Source organism: Numida meleagris, chromosome 4 (genome assembly GCF_002078875.1).
Source record: "Numida meleagris isolate 19003 breed g44 Domestic line chromosome 4, NumMel1.0, whole genome shotgun sequence".
NCBI classification, from domain to species: domain Eukaryota; kingdom Metazoa; phylum Chordata; class Aves; order Galliformes; family Numididae; genus Numida; species Numida meleagris.
In genome coordinates, this window is record NC_034412.1 from 48,956,422 (window position 1) to 48,973,474 (window position 17,053).

The window sequence follows — 17,053 nt, forward strand, 5'->3', positions numbered from 1 at the left end:
CCAAAAAGGGAAAATCCCTGTAAAAAAATTGTTTGGCTTTCAAGGCAGAAGTCAATTTTCTTGCCTACAGTGTTGTTTTCATACACCTCTGGGATCTGTTGACTCTTACCTGACGCTGTTTTTGCACCAGCAGACTGTGTTTTTAAGACTTGGAGGAGTGAGGAGCACCCTTTGTGGCCCCAGGCAGTCTGTTGTGTGTGAAGGCAGCCAGCCCAGCTCTCAGTACTTGCCCTCTGGAGTACGGCTGTAGGGCCCAGGCCTGAAGTGTGGCCTGCACCACTGGCTGACCTTGTCTTGCTGGGGCCATGGGGAGAGGAGACCCCAAAGATCCCTGGGGAGGCCACCACAGAACTTGGTGCCTGGGAGTCATTTTGGGCCAGAGCCTGCCTCAGGACCTGGACTGAGTGACCACTGCTGCCAAACCAGACTCATCCATGGGCCTAGGATCCTGACCCTGGAAACCAACAGGCACTGGATTTAAGTGGGTAAGCTGGAAGTTACAGATGGGCAAAAATAGTAAATCCTTATATGCGATTTAGCCATCATTGAACAGCAGCAGTTTTTTGGAATCACCCAGCAGCTTGGCGGTTAGGATCCTGGCAAACTTTTGTTGTGAAAACAGAATCCCTCTTTGGGGAAGTCTTAGGGACTTTCAAATTTCTGCATGTGTTCTAGGAATTTTCCTATAATTCATCAAGATTTCTTGTGATTTCCTGTCAGACAGTTTGTTTGATTTTGCTTCAACTCTCCTGGTACCAAACATTTGTAGAGAACTCTATTAACATACCCAGCTAATTTTGCTGGGAACAGACTTGTTCACAGATAAAAATATCCATATTCCTCCCTCTACCACCTCCACCCTCCCCCCCCCAAAAAAAAAAAGACAAAAAAAACCAGATATTGTCAAGGTAAAGAGTATTTCTCTCATCTTCAGCCACACTGAGTGTACCCTAACTGTGATTCAGCCTTGTGCTCATCCAATATGGTGAAGTTATTGGCCTAATTTTGCAAAGGTAAGAATAAATGACCATTCTTTTCCCAGCTCACAGCGTATCAAGGGACAACCATAAATACTTATTTCCAAAGCAAAATTATATGAAAATAATCCACAGAGTATTCTTCTCTTCTCCTGGAGAACTGTGAATAGTTTGTCTCAGAAACAAATCTTGGGAATCTTCTTAACATACTTTTGATACATAAAACTGTTTGGAATCTACTAAAGATCAAATCTCCCAAACATTTAAACATATGCTTTACGTTAAATAGACAAGCAGTTTCTATTCGGTTCAATTGAATCTCTTCTGTATAATGTTTATTTGTAAATTGAAGTCCTTTGAGAATATATTACTTCTCTTTTTGTCTCGTTATACCATTATTTGCAAAGTGTCTGAATTAATACCAATATTATATGTGCTGATCTGTAGCTAACGCAGCCTTATGAATGAGTGATGGTAATGCAAATGCCTGGCCTCAGTTTTCTTTAAGGTTAATATTAAAGGGTTTTTTTGTGTGTGCCTTTGTGTATATTCTGCTGATTTGTACTCTCATGTAGAGAGGAAGTTAGAAGTGTTCTTACCATTCTGTAAAGTACTCCATTAGATGCAGTTAGTGATAATGCAACAGCAAAGCACTAAGTCTGCCCTATTTCCTGCTATTGAAGTATTGCGTGTTATTGTTCCTATTGGCAAACATGACAACCAGGTTTACTTAGTTTAAAGAAAGATTTATTGTATTTAATGAGAGCTCACAGCATTTAGGTCTTATATTAAAGAAGTTCCTAACCTGTCTTCACATGTCCAACTGCATGATGACTGTGCCAGGGAGATGTGTATAGAGCATATCATAATTTATATGATGATATGAAAATCAGAAATTTAGAGAGTTAAAGTTATGGGTTTATGTCCATTTTTTGAACAGCAAGCACTGCAGTGAGTCACTGAAGCAGTCCCACTGTTTCCAGTTGCTGTAGAACTCCGTAATATTTCCATCACTATTGCCAAGTTATCCTTTATTCAACTGTGGTCTCAGCAGAGCATTCTTCCTTTGGGTACCCTCTGTGGTTAGTCTTTTTGTACTATGAAATCTTCATATTTGCTACTGCTGAAGTCTTCACCTGGGCTGTCATCTACCTAGATTTGTGTTTTGTTTGACATCTTTAAGCCTTCACTTGAATTAAATTAATACTTTCTAATTGGATCTTTGCCTTCTTTTTCCTCTGTTTCTGATCATGTTCCACCTTGATTGACACAGTGTATGAGAATTGCTAAGTCATGGTCTGAACCAGTGATTGAGCACCTGGTGAAGGTACACAGCCAGCCCTGGGAGCACAGGTGAAAGCAATTCACCTGTGCAACCGGAAGGGTGGAACCTGGTTCCACCCCTCCCTAAACCTCATTTAAGGGCTGGCTACCATCAGGGAAGGATCTCTACCTGAAGATTCCCCCTTTAGGAATATTTTGTGAGCCCTGATCCTTGGGATGGGTAAGCAAATCAATCTGTGTTGTTTTTTTTGTTTTTTTTTTTTTTTTTAACTGGATTGTGGATATCACTTTTTTAGGTAATTTAGAACTGGTTATCTGCTATTGCCTTTCCCTACAAACAGTAATTATCATGTCCCCAGTTTTTTTATGTAGTTATCTATATTAGCTCTGCTATTGCTTTTTTGAAACATTTTTCTCATTGCTCTTGTTCTGAAAACTGGATATAATCTGTCTTGTAGCTGCTTTTGGAGTTCTGCAGTCTAGGTGATTACTCATTTAAACAGGCTTGCCAATCTAAGTATTTTACTTTTTCTTTAATCTGAAAGTGTAAATGCACTTTCACTGAGTAGTCTGTGCTGAATATCTACTAGTGGGCAAATTGAATATTTTAAGACCTGTTACAATGTCTGGGCTTAAGATAAATGACTTTTTTTTTGTTAGTTATGACTAAATTGTAAGACTTTATGGATGTGTTTATTCTGTCTTTGCCCTTTGGTTACTAGATGTTTGGGTACAGTCTAGAGTCTTTCCCCTGCAAATAGACTATTCTTCTGATCGAGCTTGCTAAGAGTGGCTGAATGATATATACACTCTGCTAGCATACTTACAGGCCTTCAAAGGCCTTTTGAATCATAAGATCAGATTTCCTGCGTGTGTGCTGGCTGCATTAATACTCAGCGCTTCTATTAAATAAATCAGGTTTCAAGGCATTGTAGACTTTCATTTAAATAGTTGTACTGTTGACACATAAGAGACAAAGAGCCGAAGACTCCTAAACTGGTGTTAAAGGGACTTAACATGGAATTGCTTTCTGCTACGTGTGTAACACCAAAGTAGATAGCATGTGGCATCTGATTCTATAGCTGAACTGTGGAAAACTTGACTTTACGCCCTGTATCAGTCTTGATTATTAAAACAGGAGGAACTGAGATCTGCTGGACATAATGTTAAGGAGATAAATGTTTTCATTACTCTAAGTGTAGGTTTAATGAAATTTGACCTCTTCTATGTATTTTAAGTTTTACTATGTAGATACTACTTCTATGCTTATAGAAGTGTAACTATTCAATTTTGTAGTTTTGCAGTGTAACTCTTAAAGCTGAGGAAAAACTTCTCACTTGCACACTATAAAACATACACTTTCTATATGATATACTGATGTTAAGGTAGACACAGCCACACTAATGGAAACAAGTGGCAAGCTGCTATGGATATCCACATGGTACACATTTGATGTCAGTAGAGATCACTTCATGTCAGCTACAGACTCCTATGAACTGAAAATCAGTTATTAACTGAAGTGCATTATCATAGAATGGTTTGGGTTGGAAGGGACCCTTAGGATCATCTAGTTTCAACCTCCCTGCTATAGGCAGGGACACCTCCTGCAAGACCAGGTTGCTCACGCAACCTGCTCATGTTGTAACACGCCTAATACACAACAAAGCCCCATCTAGCCCGGCCTTGAATGCCTCCAGGGAGGGGGCATTCACAACGTCACTGGGCAACCTCTTCTAATGCCTCACCACCCTCATAGTAAAGAATTTCTTCCTAATATCTAATGTAAATCTACCCTCAACCAGTTAAAAATCATTTCTTGTCCTGTTGCTACATGCCCTGGTAAAAAGTTCCTCCTCAGCTTTCCATTAGGCCCCCTTCAGGTACTGGAAGGCTGCTGTAAGGTCCCCCTGGAGATTTCTCTGGGACAGAGAGCCCCAGCTCTCTTCTCCTCTCCCTGTAGGGGAGGTGCTCCAGCCCTCTGATTATCTCTGTGTCCCTCCTCTGGACCTACTCAAACAGCTCCATGTCCTTCTTGTGCTGGAGGCCACAGAACTGAATGCAGTACTCCAAGTAGACTCTCATGAGAGCAGAGTAGAGGGGCAGAACCACCTCTCTTGACCTGCTGGTCATGTTTCTCTTGATGCAATCCAGGATACAGTTGGCCTTCTGGACTGTGAGCACACGTTGCTTGCTCATGTTGAGTCTTTATCAACCAGCCCTCCCAAATCCTTCTCCTCAGGGCTGCTCTCAAGCCAATTTCTGCTCAACCTATATCTGTGCTTGGGATTGCATGGGCCAACTTACCAAGCCTGTCCAGGTCCATCTGGAGGGTGTCCTTTACCTCTAGTGTGTTAACTGCACCACTCAGCTTGGTGTCCCCTGCAAACTTGCTGAGGATGCACTCAATCCCACTGTTTGTGTTACTTACAAAAATGTTAAATAACACTGGTCCCTGAGGAACACCACTCTTCACCAATCTCAGCTTGGACATTGAGCTGCTGGCCACAACTCTGAGTGTGACCATCCACCCAATTCCTTATCCAGCGCATGGTCCACCTATCAAATCTTTTTCTCCAATCTGGTGACCAGGGTGTCATACAGGATGGCATCAAATGCTTTGCACAAGTCCAGGTAGATGATGTCAGTTGCTCTTCCTTTATCCACTGATGCTATAACTCTATAATAAAAGGCCACCAGAATTGTCAGGCATGACTTGGCATTGGTGAAGCTGTGTTGGTTACCACCAATCACATCACTCAATTTTCCAAGTGCCTTAGTAGAGCCTTCAGAATGAGCTGCTCTGTGATCTTGCCAGGCACAGAGATGAGACTGACAGGCCTGTAGTTGGATCTTTATTTTTGCCCTTCTTGAAAATGGGGGTTATGTTTCCCCTTTTCCCGTCAATGGGAACTTCACTGGACTAACATGACCTTTCAAGTATAATGCTTGGCAACTTCATTCACCAATTCCCTCAGGACCTGTGGATGGATTTCATTAGATCCCATGGACTTGTGTACATCCAATTTCTCTAGATGGTCTTGAACCTGATCTTCGCTTACAGTAGGCAGATCTTCATTCTCCTATTTATTACCTTTACTTTGTGCAGATTGGCTGGTGAAGATGGAGGCAAAGAAGTCATTGAGCTTTCTCCATATCCCTTGTGACCAGTTCTGCAGTTGCATTCTGGAGAAGGCCCATATCTTCCCAGGCCTTCCTTTTATCACTGATAAACCTGTAGAATTTCAGGGCTTTATCCCATGTCACTGCCAGGCAGTTCCCTGAAGAGTTCAAGGTCTTCTCTCCTAAAGTATAGAGTAGCAAGCTTGCTGTGCACCCACTTTGGTGCCCTAATGATCTTGAGCTCCATGGTTTTGTGGTCACTGCATCCAAGGCTTTGCTTTGATCTCCCATTATTCGCCAGCCCCTACTAGTTATTGAGTACAAGGTCCAGCAGAGCACCTCTTCTCGTGGGTTCCTGTACCACTTGGAAGCCAAAGATATCATCAACACATCCCAGGAACCTCTTTGACTTCTGGTGCCCTGCTATGTTGTCCTTCCAACAGATAACAGGGTGGTTGAAGTCTCCCATGAGGACCATATTTTGTGAATGTGAAGCTGCTCCTATGTGTTTACAGAGGGCCTCATCCACTTGGTCTTCCTGGTTGGGTGGCCTGTAATAGGCTCCCACTATGATGTCTCCTTCCCCTGCCTTCACTTTAACCCTAACCCATAAGCTTTCTGTCAGCTCATCATCTGTCCTCAGGTGGAGCTCTATGGACTCCAGCTGGTGGTGGAAGTAGAAGGCAACTTCCCCCCCCCCCTTCTCCTCCACTTGTCTTTCCTAAAGAGTTTATACCTGTCTATTCCTACATTCCTGATGTGAGAGCCATCCCAACATGTCTTAGTAATGCCAATGGCACCATAGTCCTATAGGTACTCACGCCTGCAGCTCTTCTTGCTTGTTCCCTATGCTTTGTACATTACTGTACAAGCATTTGAGATCAGCTGCCATTGAGGCTGATCTACCAATTAGAGTTCCTTTATCCTGAACCTTAGGTACCATCTTTCTGGCCTGTGATCTAACTCCAAGCCCAGGGCATCCATTACCGTAATCTGCCTCAAAGTGGTATGTTTTAACGATCTGCTCCATGGAAACTCTAGTTTAAATTATAAATTATGTAGGAGTGCATTAAATGAAGACCTGCACTGCAATTCAATCTCATCTAAAAAGAAAACCTATGTATGTACTCTGAGAGTTTCCTGCAATGCAAACCAGTGTGTAGTAATTGGATACACCTGGGGCATTTGTTTCACAAGAGCAATTGTGAGCTGAAATAGAATGCTACTGTAGGTTTAACTTCTGACTCTCAAACACTGTGTTGGGATGCTGTAAGCTAGTAAGAATTGTATGAATGGAATAAGATTTTTATTTTTTTGCTATGGCTTGTAATACATAGCTAATGACTATTGTTGCTTTTATCTATTCCAAACCAGTAACTGTGATATTCTTTGTAAAGGCTCCTGCATAATTTCTGGTATTTCCAAATGTATTACATACACATACTACACATTTTTTTCCTATTTGTAAAGACTGATAGTCTGTAATTACACTGAATACTTTGTCAAAACCAAAGTAAATTCATGACTATCACATGTAAAAATAGGCTGTTATGAGCATTGAGAAACTGCTTCTGTGGGCAGGAAAAAAAGAGCTTTTAAACCCTTTCCCACTATGTTATTTCCTGAAATCTTCAACTGTTCTGATCACCTCACTTCTCTGTAAAATTGCCAAGGAGAAATTAAACTGGAAGTGGCTTACAGTTCTTTTGGTCTGTATGTTGTGTTTGTTTTTGTTGTTTGCTTTTTTTCACATTGCCTTTAAGTTTATTTGCCTTTGTTATACACTTGTAGATGCAGACAAAAATCTTCTTGTTTTAAGCCAGATGATGTCTCTTCTGACACAATTTTTTCCTAGCTGTTGACTTCCCATAAATCATGAATTCAAAGTGAAATGAAAAGATGTTGAGAACATTGCCAAATACTAGGTATTCTACCTCCAGCCCCGAGGCAAGTATCTGTTTTATATGAAAGGTTTATCCAACTTCTTCCTCCAAGAAAAGCTTGCTAATGAGAAATGACTAAAAGCATCAGGCACAGTATAGTGCATTTGTGTTAATCGCAAACCTCTTGGAGGCCTTCAAAGAATCATCAAATACATAGTGAAGAACAATCTGGATGATAACTTACCTATGTTTACACAAAGACAAGGTATCTAAGCAGTCATGGACAAAGAAGGAAGGTCTCGAGCCATTGGTAAATGGCTGGTTAAAAGCATATAAGTTTTAAAAAAAAAAAAGGTGGTTTTCCTGTTTTCTCTTGGAAGAGAGGGAGGCTACAACTAGTTCTACTGAAGCTGTACTCATACATCTATAAACGATCTAGAAAAGGATATTGTCATGGGTGAGACCACTTTCAAATGATGGTATTTGACACTATATTTGAAGAATTGTATAAGGACTTTAGAAAACTAAGTGACTATGTAATGAATGAGCAGCTAATACTCATTAAAGATGTATGCAACATGAGGACAAAAATTCCTAACTTCACATGTGAACTGGCAGACTGTTACTTTGCCATTACAAGTGATCTACCAGTGCTACGATATTAGTTCCATCAGCATATTGTCCACTGCTGAATGTGGAGTCAAAAATGAATATTTATGTCCCTATGTAAATAAGTGTTTTACTTTCTAAAATACTGTGAATACACTTCTCACTGTAGTAGAATATAGGCCCATAGTAATGGTTATATATCTTCAGAAGCAAACAAAAATTATCAAAGATATGGAATAGCTTCAACATTAGTAATGATTAAACTGAATGATTTTAGATTGTAAAAGCCAGAACTGGATAGGCATATGGTAAAGGATTGCAACTATCTTGAAGTCTGGATAGGTAACCTATAAACTATCGTTTACAGCACAAGAACTAGGAAATAATGAATAGGGCTAGTATGAATCAAGCTCAGAGCAGAAGGAGGTGGTCAATCATGCAGCAGAATTGTACATCTTCTGAACATTCTGCAAGGCATATTTTATATGCAAAAATTTAGCATGAGATCAAGCAGACAGCTATAAAGATACTTAGAAATGTGATGCAATTACTTGATATCATTTATTTGATAGCTTCTCCCAAACACAAGAAATTTCATAAACTGAAAATAGTTGAGGTCAGGAAAGTATTAAATGAAATGAAAGTACTTGCTTTTCCTGACACTCAAGGTAAGGATTGCTCTGAACCCATGTTCTTGAAGTTTTCTGCACTTCAGTTCTGATTTATTTACTCATATCATACTCATATCATATAAACTGCATATATTAATATATATACATATAAACTGCACACTAGTAGTTACTTTATTGAAATTGATTTGTTTATGCTGATGTTCTTAACCAAAATTTTGTTAGACACAAGCAAGCTACCAGGCTCTCCAATGAATTTTTCAAAGAAGAGTGTCAAAGAACATTTATGTGACTACATATTAAAAAAAAAAGTCTGTGCTTACATGCTGGAGATTACTGCCATTAAACTAGGCTGATTAAATTTACCCACAAAAAAGTCAATTTAGTAATGATTATGTATGAATTTCTACGTGTAGTTTTTTCCTTGCAGGTATGCCTGTTTGACTCAAGAGCTATGGTCAAAGTGTGGTGCTGCAGGAGAAAGAACAGAGTTGCTTTAAACTTTTAGGCAAAATATACCTGAAGACATGATCTGAGAAGATTTTTTTATCTGTAAGTAGCACAGAAGTTAACATGGCTTCATGTCAAATCTTCTTGGAAAGGAAAATAACTTGTTAGTATTTACTAAACAGTTTAATTTCAGACTACCTCCAGAGCAGGCATCAGACTTTATGCATTTAACAATTCTGTGCAACCACCATGCCACAGAATGTAATTAGAAAAACCTTAGGCTGACTTTCATTATTAAGTAAGCTTTTACCTCAGGATAATTACTACAAGCAAAATGCGTGCAGTAACAAGGAACATCAGTTTTTCTACCAGGTAAATACTAAAAAAATAAGAGAAACCAAAGACCTAATCTATTTTACCTGGAGGCAAAACTGAATAATCTTGCCTCTACTGAGCCTTTTCATTTCAGAATAGGCCTGCAATGCTAGATGTAAAAATAAAAGAAAAACAGAAAAACTTAAACCATCCAATTTTTTTTGTTGTATAAAAAAAAAATAAAAAGGAAACAAACTTTACCATAAAAAAAAACCCACAAAAAATAACAGTCAACAACAAAAACCCACCTGAAAACACACACAAAGGAGCAGAAACAAAAACAAAGAACCACAAAAAACTAAAACAGGATTTTTGGAATGTTACTTGCGCATTTTCCTTTTGTGAAAATCAGACAAATCACCAACATCCTGACTTAAGTTTTTAAAGGAACGTAGGCTTGCAGGTTGCTTAACAGGAGACATCATTTTCTTTGAGAAAATCCTATGGAATTCAATCAAGAATAGACCTTGACAAAGCATCGTTATCTACATGCTCACTCAGTCAACCAGCTCTATGTGTCATCATGAATGACCTGTATCCTAACAGTTGGAGAAAATTCCTGATTTTGTGACACAGATGATTAAAAAAATCACCGGAGTATTCTCAGTATTGTTATTAGTAGACTTCTTTGTTTCCAGATGAGTTTTAATTTACCTCAGGTAAATAGATGAGCATCTCATACATAGTGTTTTTTTTTAAAAAAAAAACAAACAAATTTTGCTACTCATAGCTAGCATATGATAACTGAAATCACTAGTATGTGGTGAAGTCCTAATGAAGATAAGTTAGTCTGTAATTTTGAAATGAATCTGAAGATCAAATTGAATGTTTTCTCCAGCAAAATCTATTATGTTCAATTACTTATGTGTGAAAGCTTCAAACTGCCTGTCTTCATGAAGTTACTAGGCATTTGCTACCATTGGTGAAGGCACACCTAGCTTCCTGGAGAAGACATTTCTGCCATGAAAATGGCTTCCGTCCTTGGAAAAGGATTTGCTTGCTGCAGGCAGAATCAGACTGTCAGTTTACAGTCATTTGGACTCCTTGCCTGCTTCAAATAAAGCAGCTGCTAAACGCTTTTGACTCAACCTGCATTTTTGAATTTAAGACACCCTCCTTCCCCACTGGTTTGATAGACCCTGCTGTTAAAACCTTAATGAATATGAATGGTGTCACACCTGTTAAACTGTTGCTTAGAAATCTGAATAGAGTAAGGCTTTCTTTAATGTATATGGTTAATGATTTTTTTTGCTGCTTTGTTTGATTCAGAATTGTATTTGTTTATTTGTTTGAGAATATGTTCATGTTGTGCTGCAACGTTTGTGGAAACTTAGAAACAAGTCCTAGTAATGCTATAGGGCAGATAAAGACCACCTAAGGCTAAGAAAAGTGGAAGAAACAAATATCTAAACAACATGCAGTGGATTTCTCCTTATTTTCAAGGTGTGTTAACTTAAAACAAATTTGGTAAATGGCAGACTTCCAAATGTCGTAGCTAGAACATGTTGTAATTAATTTTGTAATTTCTTTGTGATGTTTAACAGATGATGTTACATTTTGCAATAACTATTTAATATAGTGAGTGATTTCTATCTTTTTCTTTTCTTATGAAAGACAATAACTAGGGGAAGTTTTGTCTTGCTATCCCTGTTATGACATTGAGAAAGCACTGAATGCAGTAAATGAATTAGGCTGTGGGATACTTCTAATTCAGTTAGGGCAGAGAGAAAAGGTGTAATTGTATTGACATCTTCTGTCATGACTATGTCAATCACGTAGTGGTAACTTGGCCGTAGGTGGACCACGTCACATATGTTTCCGGTCTCTAATAATACAGAGTTTAAATTCTTGGCTTCTGACTAAATAACTGTTCCCCACAGCCTTATAAGAATAACAAAGATTTCAAGTAGTTAATATATACATTACTGTTTATATTCATTTGTATATATAATTAGCAATAGAGTTTTTTTTATACCAGTGAAGTTATCATAGAAAGCTTTTTCCTGTACATACTCAATTAAAGGAAGTTTGTTCCTTGAGCAGGTGTGTTAAAACTAGACTGTAAAGTGAAGGTCATTTTTTTTCTGGTGATAGAAAACATGGTCTAAGACAAGTTGTTTGACCTACTTTGACTTGTGTAGGCTGCAACAAGCAGTTAGCAATATCTCTAGCTTATCTCAGTTTCTTTGCTGGTAAAACCATGAGGCAACCATCATGCTTCATGTTAGCTCTTGGAAGATGCTTGTACAATAAGGCATGATGTGCAGAATCTAACTCTTATCTCATGCCATATAATGTGCCAGGTAATGTTTTTGTCATTGTGCATATAGTTTGACAACTACCATATTACCGTATACCTTTTATTCTTGCACTGAAATGCCTGCTAATGTCAGTGAGGAATGTGATATCTTTTCATGTCTAACTCATCAACCTACTGATCTTAATCAAAAAGCAAATGAGAAACATGGGAGTGAAATTTCCAACAGCAATTTTCAGAGGTGCAGTTTTGCTGTTCTAACTGTACTTGTATCTACCATAATATGGTGACACAAGCCTTTTGCAGGAAGTTGATGGGTATATCCAGAATTAGAATTTATTTGATGCTTTATCCAGCTTGCACACTTCAATTGTGCAGCACATCTTACTTTAAGACCATAGAATTTAAGATTCATCTACTGAAAAGTGAGGTTAGGTAACTTTCTCACTCTTTTCTCTCTCCCCCCCCCCCCTTTTTAGGGGTTAGAAGTTTTTAAAAAACAAAAACACACTAGTTCCTTCTAGCATAAAAAATTTCCTTATGACTTCTTCAGTAGAGTCATTATTTAAAAGGAAGTTAAGGTAAACTTAAATGGGATAAATATTTTAAAACTATTTGCCTATCCTCATCTAGAACCAGAACATTTTATTATTCATCTTACTTCTGATGAGTTATCATGCTGATGTGTTGTGAATCACTTGTAGAAAAATAAGGATGCTCACCCTATTTTGGATTTAACTTTGCATTAAGCACTGATTTAAGTTATTTTTACTTTCAATTTCTCTTGAATTTCTTTGAAACTGCAAGACTGTTATTTTTATGTTGTGAGAATGAAAGGGTTTATAATACCAAGCTTTTCTACAGTTTTTAGGTTAAACTTCTTTAATATCTGAACATACTATTATTTACTTTTATATCATTTCTGTGGTGGAGAGAATGTGTTAATTAAAGATGTATACATAATCTTTGAGAATATAGATCATATCATTCCTAGTAACCTCATTTAGAGGCATGATTCATGAAAAGCATGGAATCTCTGGAAAGAGAACTGAATTAAATCACAGAATTAGGTTGGAAAAGACCTACAAGATCATCCAGTCCAACCATCCACCTACCACCAATAACCCCACTAAACCATGTCTCTCAATGCTATATCTAAATGTTTCTTGAACACCTCCAGGGACGGTGACTCAACCATCTCCCTGGGCAGCCCATTCCAGCGCCTGACCCCTGGGGAACACCACTCGTGAGCTGTCACCAGCTAGACTTAACTCCATTCACCACCACTCTCCGGGTCTGGCCCTCCAGCCAGCTCCTTACCCAGCAAGGAGTGTACCTGTCCAAGCCATGGGCTGCCAGCTTCTCCAGGAGAATACTGTGGGAGACAGTGCTGAAGGTTTTGCTGAAGTCTAGGTAGACCACATCAACAGCCTTTCCCTCATCCACCAGAAAGGTCAGTCGATCATAGAAGGAGATCAGGTTGGTTAAGCAGGACCTGTCCTGCCCTTCACAAACCCATCCTGGCTGGGCCTGATCCCCCGGTTGTCCTGCAAATGCCGCGTGATCTCCCTCAGAACAATCTGCTCCATCACCTTCCCTGGCACTGGGGTCAGGCTGACAGGCCTGTAGCTCCCTGGATCCTCCTTACGACCCTTCTTGTAGATGAGAGTCACATTGGCAAGTCGCCAGTCTTCTGGGACCTCTCCAGTTGACCAGGAATGCTGATGATGGAAAGCAGCTTGGCTATCTCCTCCGCCAGCTCCCTCAGCACTCTTGAATGGGTCTCGTCTGGCTCCATGGGCTTGTGGCAGTCCAGGTAGAGTAGTAGGTCTCTGACCATTTCCTCTTGAATTGTGGGGGGTTTATTCCACTCCCCATCCGAGACTTCCAGGTCAGAGAGTAGAGTACTGTGAGGATAACTGGCCTGACTTTTAAAGACAGACGTAAAGAAGGCATTGAGAACCTCAGCCTTTCCATTGTCCTCAGTGGCCATGTTCCCAGCCGCGTCCAGTAAAGAATGGAGATTATCCTTGGTCTTCCTCTTACTGTTAATATATTTATAGAAGAGTTTCTTGTTCCATTAAAATAAAAATTGTTCCCTAAAATAAAAACTTGAAGGCAGGATGAAGCCTTATCCCTGTTATTCATCCAACAAATTAAACAAATGAATTTGTATGGGGTCTGAGGCAGTTATTTGTCATCTTTGTTTGCCCAGTGTTCTGTAGATGCCTCCTTATTTTTGTTGTTGTTATTAAAGGTCTGGAGAAAACTCTTGCTTTTAGTGATGTGTTTTTAGAATTTCAGAAAAGACTCATAAGGATTTTTTTGGTTGGTTTGTGATAATATAAGACAATGTAAGAAAATATGCAATACTCGGATTTTTATTATGTTGTAGAGACAACATCTAAGACCTCAAATGACTTAAACCACTTTCAGTGTGGTAATGAAACTACTTAATAAAACCTAAGGATTATGGTGATGGAAGCTGTACATGTTTTGGAAGTTGTACAGAAAATGAAGTTAGTATCTGGAGTGTGTCTAGTAAACTCAGTCAATAGTGAACTTGATGCCACAGGGAATGGACAGTTTTTTTACTGTGTTCTGTTCTTAAATGCTCAATCTCTATATGCAGAGGTAAACTATAAGTGTTGATTTGAGAGGTTAAATTGGATTGAAGCACAAATCACCAAAGAAAGAATGAGGTAGCACAAGAAACAAGTGGTTTTCCATAGCACTATTTTGCTTGCTCTGCCTTACAAAATAAGAGATGCCTTAATGGCAAGGCAATCTTTAGAAATGTGCAGTCACAATAGACAAATGAACCATTGCACAGTACCTTTGGAGATTAAAAACGGCGTCTCCCCATGTTGTCTTTTTTAAATGTAGAAAATCTCACGCACACAATTAAGCTGCAATTTCAGTATGTGGTACGAAACTGCAGTTGTTTTAAGATATACATCACTGGTGTGCATTGGAGATATTAGTAAGCAGTCATATGAGCTTTCTCTGAGTTTGCTAGAGGTACTTATACATTATCCAGGGATTCTTTCTGTATTGTGATTACTTGCACAGTCTGAAGAATGTGTTGTGTTTACTGCAGTTTGCTCAGGCAGGCCAGATCTGTTACAGGTATACGTAGAAATATGATAGTTTGTCTAAGAGACATATTTTTAAAGCATTTTAGTACTCCTGACACTTAGGAATGTGTATGAAATAAGTGACATGAGATGCTTAAAGAATGTTTTCTAGACTTTTTTGCATGTATGAGTGCTGAGCAACAAAATAAGAATCCATGTTAGATATGGATTGTTTTCATAGTATAAGAAATTCCTTGTCTCATAATCAGTCATAATTCCTGAATCTCAATCATGCAATGTATAATTAAACCATGAAATTCTGTTGTACAGATCTTGTAGATAAATTATCTTGTCCCCTCCGAGGGAAGCTTGAACACGATCACAGGATAAAACTCCATTACGAACTTCTAAATGCCAAAAAAAAATTCCTAAAACTTGTAGGTAACTGCCGACAATTGGCAATCAAGAAAACTCAAGAGAATGCATGTTATATGCTTTTTCCTGTTCTTACATTTTATGGAAGTATATATTATTAGCTCTTTTCACAAGCAGATCGTTGGACCTTGTGAACACGTGGTCTAAGCTAGCATGGCTCTAGCATGTTTATATCCTTCTTCTCAGTATACATAAAATTGTAGTTCTGCATTTGTCCGTAATTATCTGAAACAAAACCGAATATAATTTCAGCTCAAATCCAAAAGAATTGTTACAAAACAATTATGTATAATATTAAAAATAGAGTACTTGTGAACTACAGTAACAGTTCTCTCACACTCATTATTAGAAACATTTATTATAATTCTGGCAAATAGTGTAAAAAATTCGTGCTTTGCCTACCTCTTTCTAGAAAGTAGAAATGAAGCGGGGTATTGTCAATGACTAACACTAGCCTCTGTTTTTTTTTTTTTAGGGAGACGATACCCAATTTGGTAGGGGAATTATGACATTATGCTCAAATGAAATTTTTGAATTTAAAAACAACAAAAATTGAAGGGGAAAAATAATGAGATAATAATTATCACTGAGGTTGTAAAGCCTGAATTAATCTTACCTTACACAATACCCAAGCAGACAAGCCTGTAGAATGTAAAAATAAAAATCATACTAAGATTTTATATTAAACACTTTCCATTGGACTGATTAATTTCTTTATCTAGTAATGCAAAACATATAGAAAACAAGAATGATGAACCCCCTTAATGGCAAGAGCATAGCATAAAAAAAATCTTGGAGCTGATGACATGTTAAATCAAGTAGTTTTATTTGTGGAACTTGTTCAGGCAAAATCTGGAAGCCATGCTGGCGTCTTGGATAGACTCCTCATCTTGATGATGTTCTTATGCTTCTTATTTCATACCATATATTGGAATATGTTAAAAAAAAAAAGTGAAGAGAACTCCTAGATTTAACTAGAAGATCACTTTGGGCTTGGATTTTCCTTGATTTAATTGAGCAGAAGACCACGTGAAGCAAATATGTTTTGAAATGTATTTTGTATATTGTTTTCCTCCCCATCACAAGAATTCTCAGAGAAAGAGTCCCCCCCCATTTTTTTCTCTAAGACAATATGAAATTAGCTATTTATCATAGGTAGGAAGGCTCTTTGGCACTGAAAACTGCCTTTTACATGGTCTTGAGGCTATAGGAGAAAGTTTGTGTCAGTAGTGCATCTGATACAAAGCTGATAAGTATTTCAAATGAACAGACCAAGCTAATAATGTTTCAGCTGTATGGTTGGTCTCCAGTATTTTCCACTACCACAGAAATCACCTTTCTGGCATTACGTATTCTGAAGATTATTTGCTATAAGTGTGAGAAAGCAAGGTATAAAGAACTACGTGATACTGAAAAGTGCTTTTCAAAATTGTACAAATACTTGTATTCTGCCATTTGGATAAATGAATTTTCTAGTTCTTTGCTGTTTTTGCTTCTTTCACACAGATTTGAAAATAAGATGGGTTTTGAAATAATAAAAGACAAGTTCACATTTGAGTGTTGCAGTTCAGAGAGGCAGCAGCAAGCTCAGAACATAACTAAAGATGTTAGGGGAGAAAGAAGAACTAAGGTCACTGGCTTTGATTATACTGATAGGGAAGCTGATATCTATAGCTTATTTTTGTACTTTGTGTTTACTGTAGTGTGAGAAGATCTTGATGTCACATGCAGTCAATAAGCCTACCTCTCTCTATATGTGAAAGAGTAACCAAAAGAAGAAGCTACTCTGAGAGTAGACAGCATAAATTTTGCACAGAATTCTGTTCTTTCTTTGGGCACTGGCACAGGTTCACCAGGCACTGGTCACGGCACCAAGTCTGCCAGAACTCAGAAGTGTTTAGACAATGATCAGAGACATGTGGTTTGATTTTTTTCAATTGGTCTTTTGAGGAGCAAG

The 17,053-nt window shown here is 38.3% G+C and overlaps 1 long non-coding RNA gene across 3 annotated transcripts; it reads left to right on the top strand.

Annotated features, from left to right (window-relative positions):
- LOC110398362 lies at nt 2,355-12,055 on the top strand. 3 transcript variants are annotated; one of them, XR_002438342.1, is made up of 3 exons: nt 2,355-2,481; nt 8,933-9,054; nt 10,166-12,055. It is a non-coding gene; the product is annotated as an uncharacterized LOC110398362 (long non-coding RNA). The 3 variants fall into 3 exon arrangements; XR_002438344.1 differs by having other exon boundaries at nt 10,202-12,055; XR_002438343.1 differs by having other exon boundaries at nt 10,227-12,055.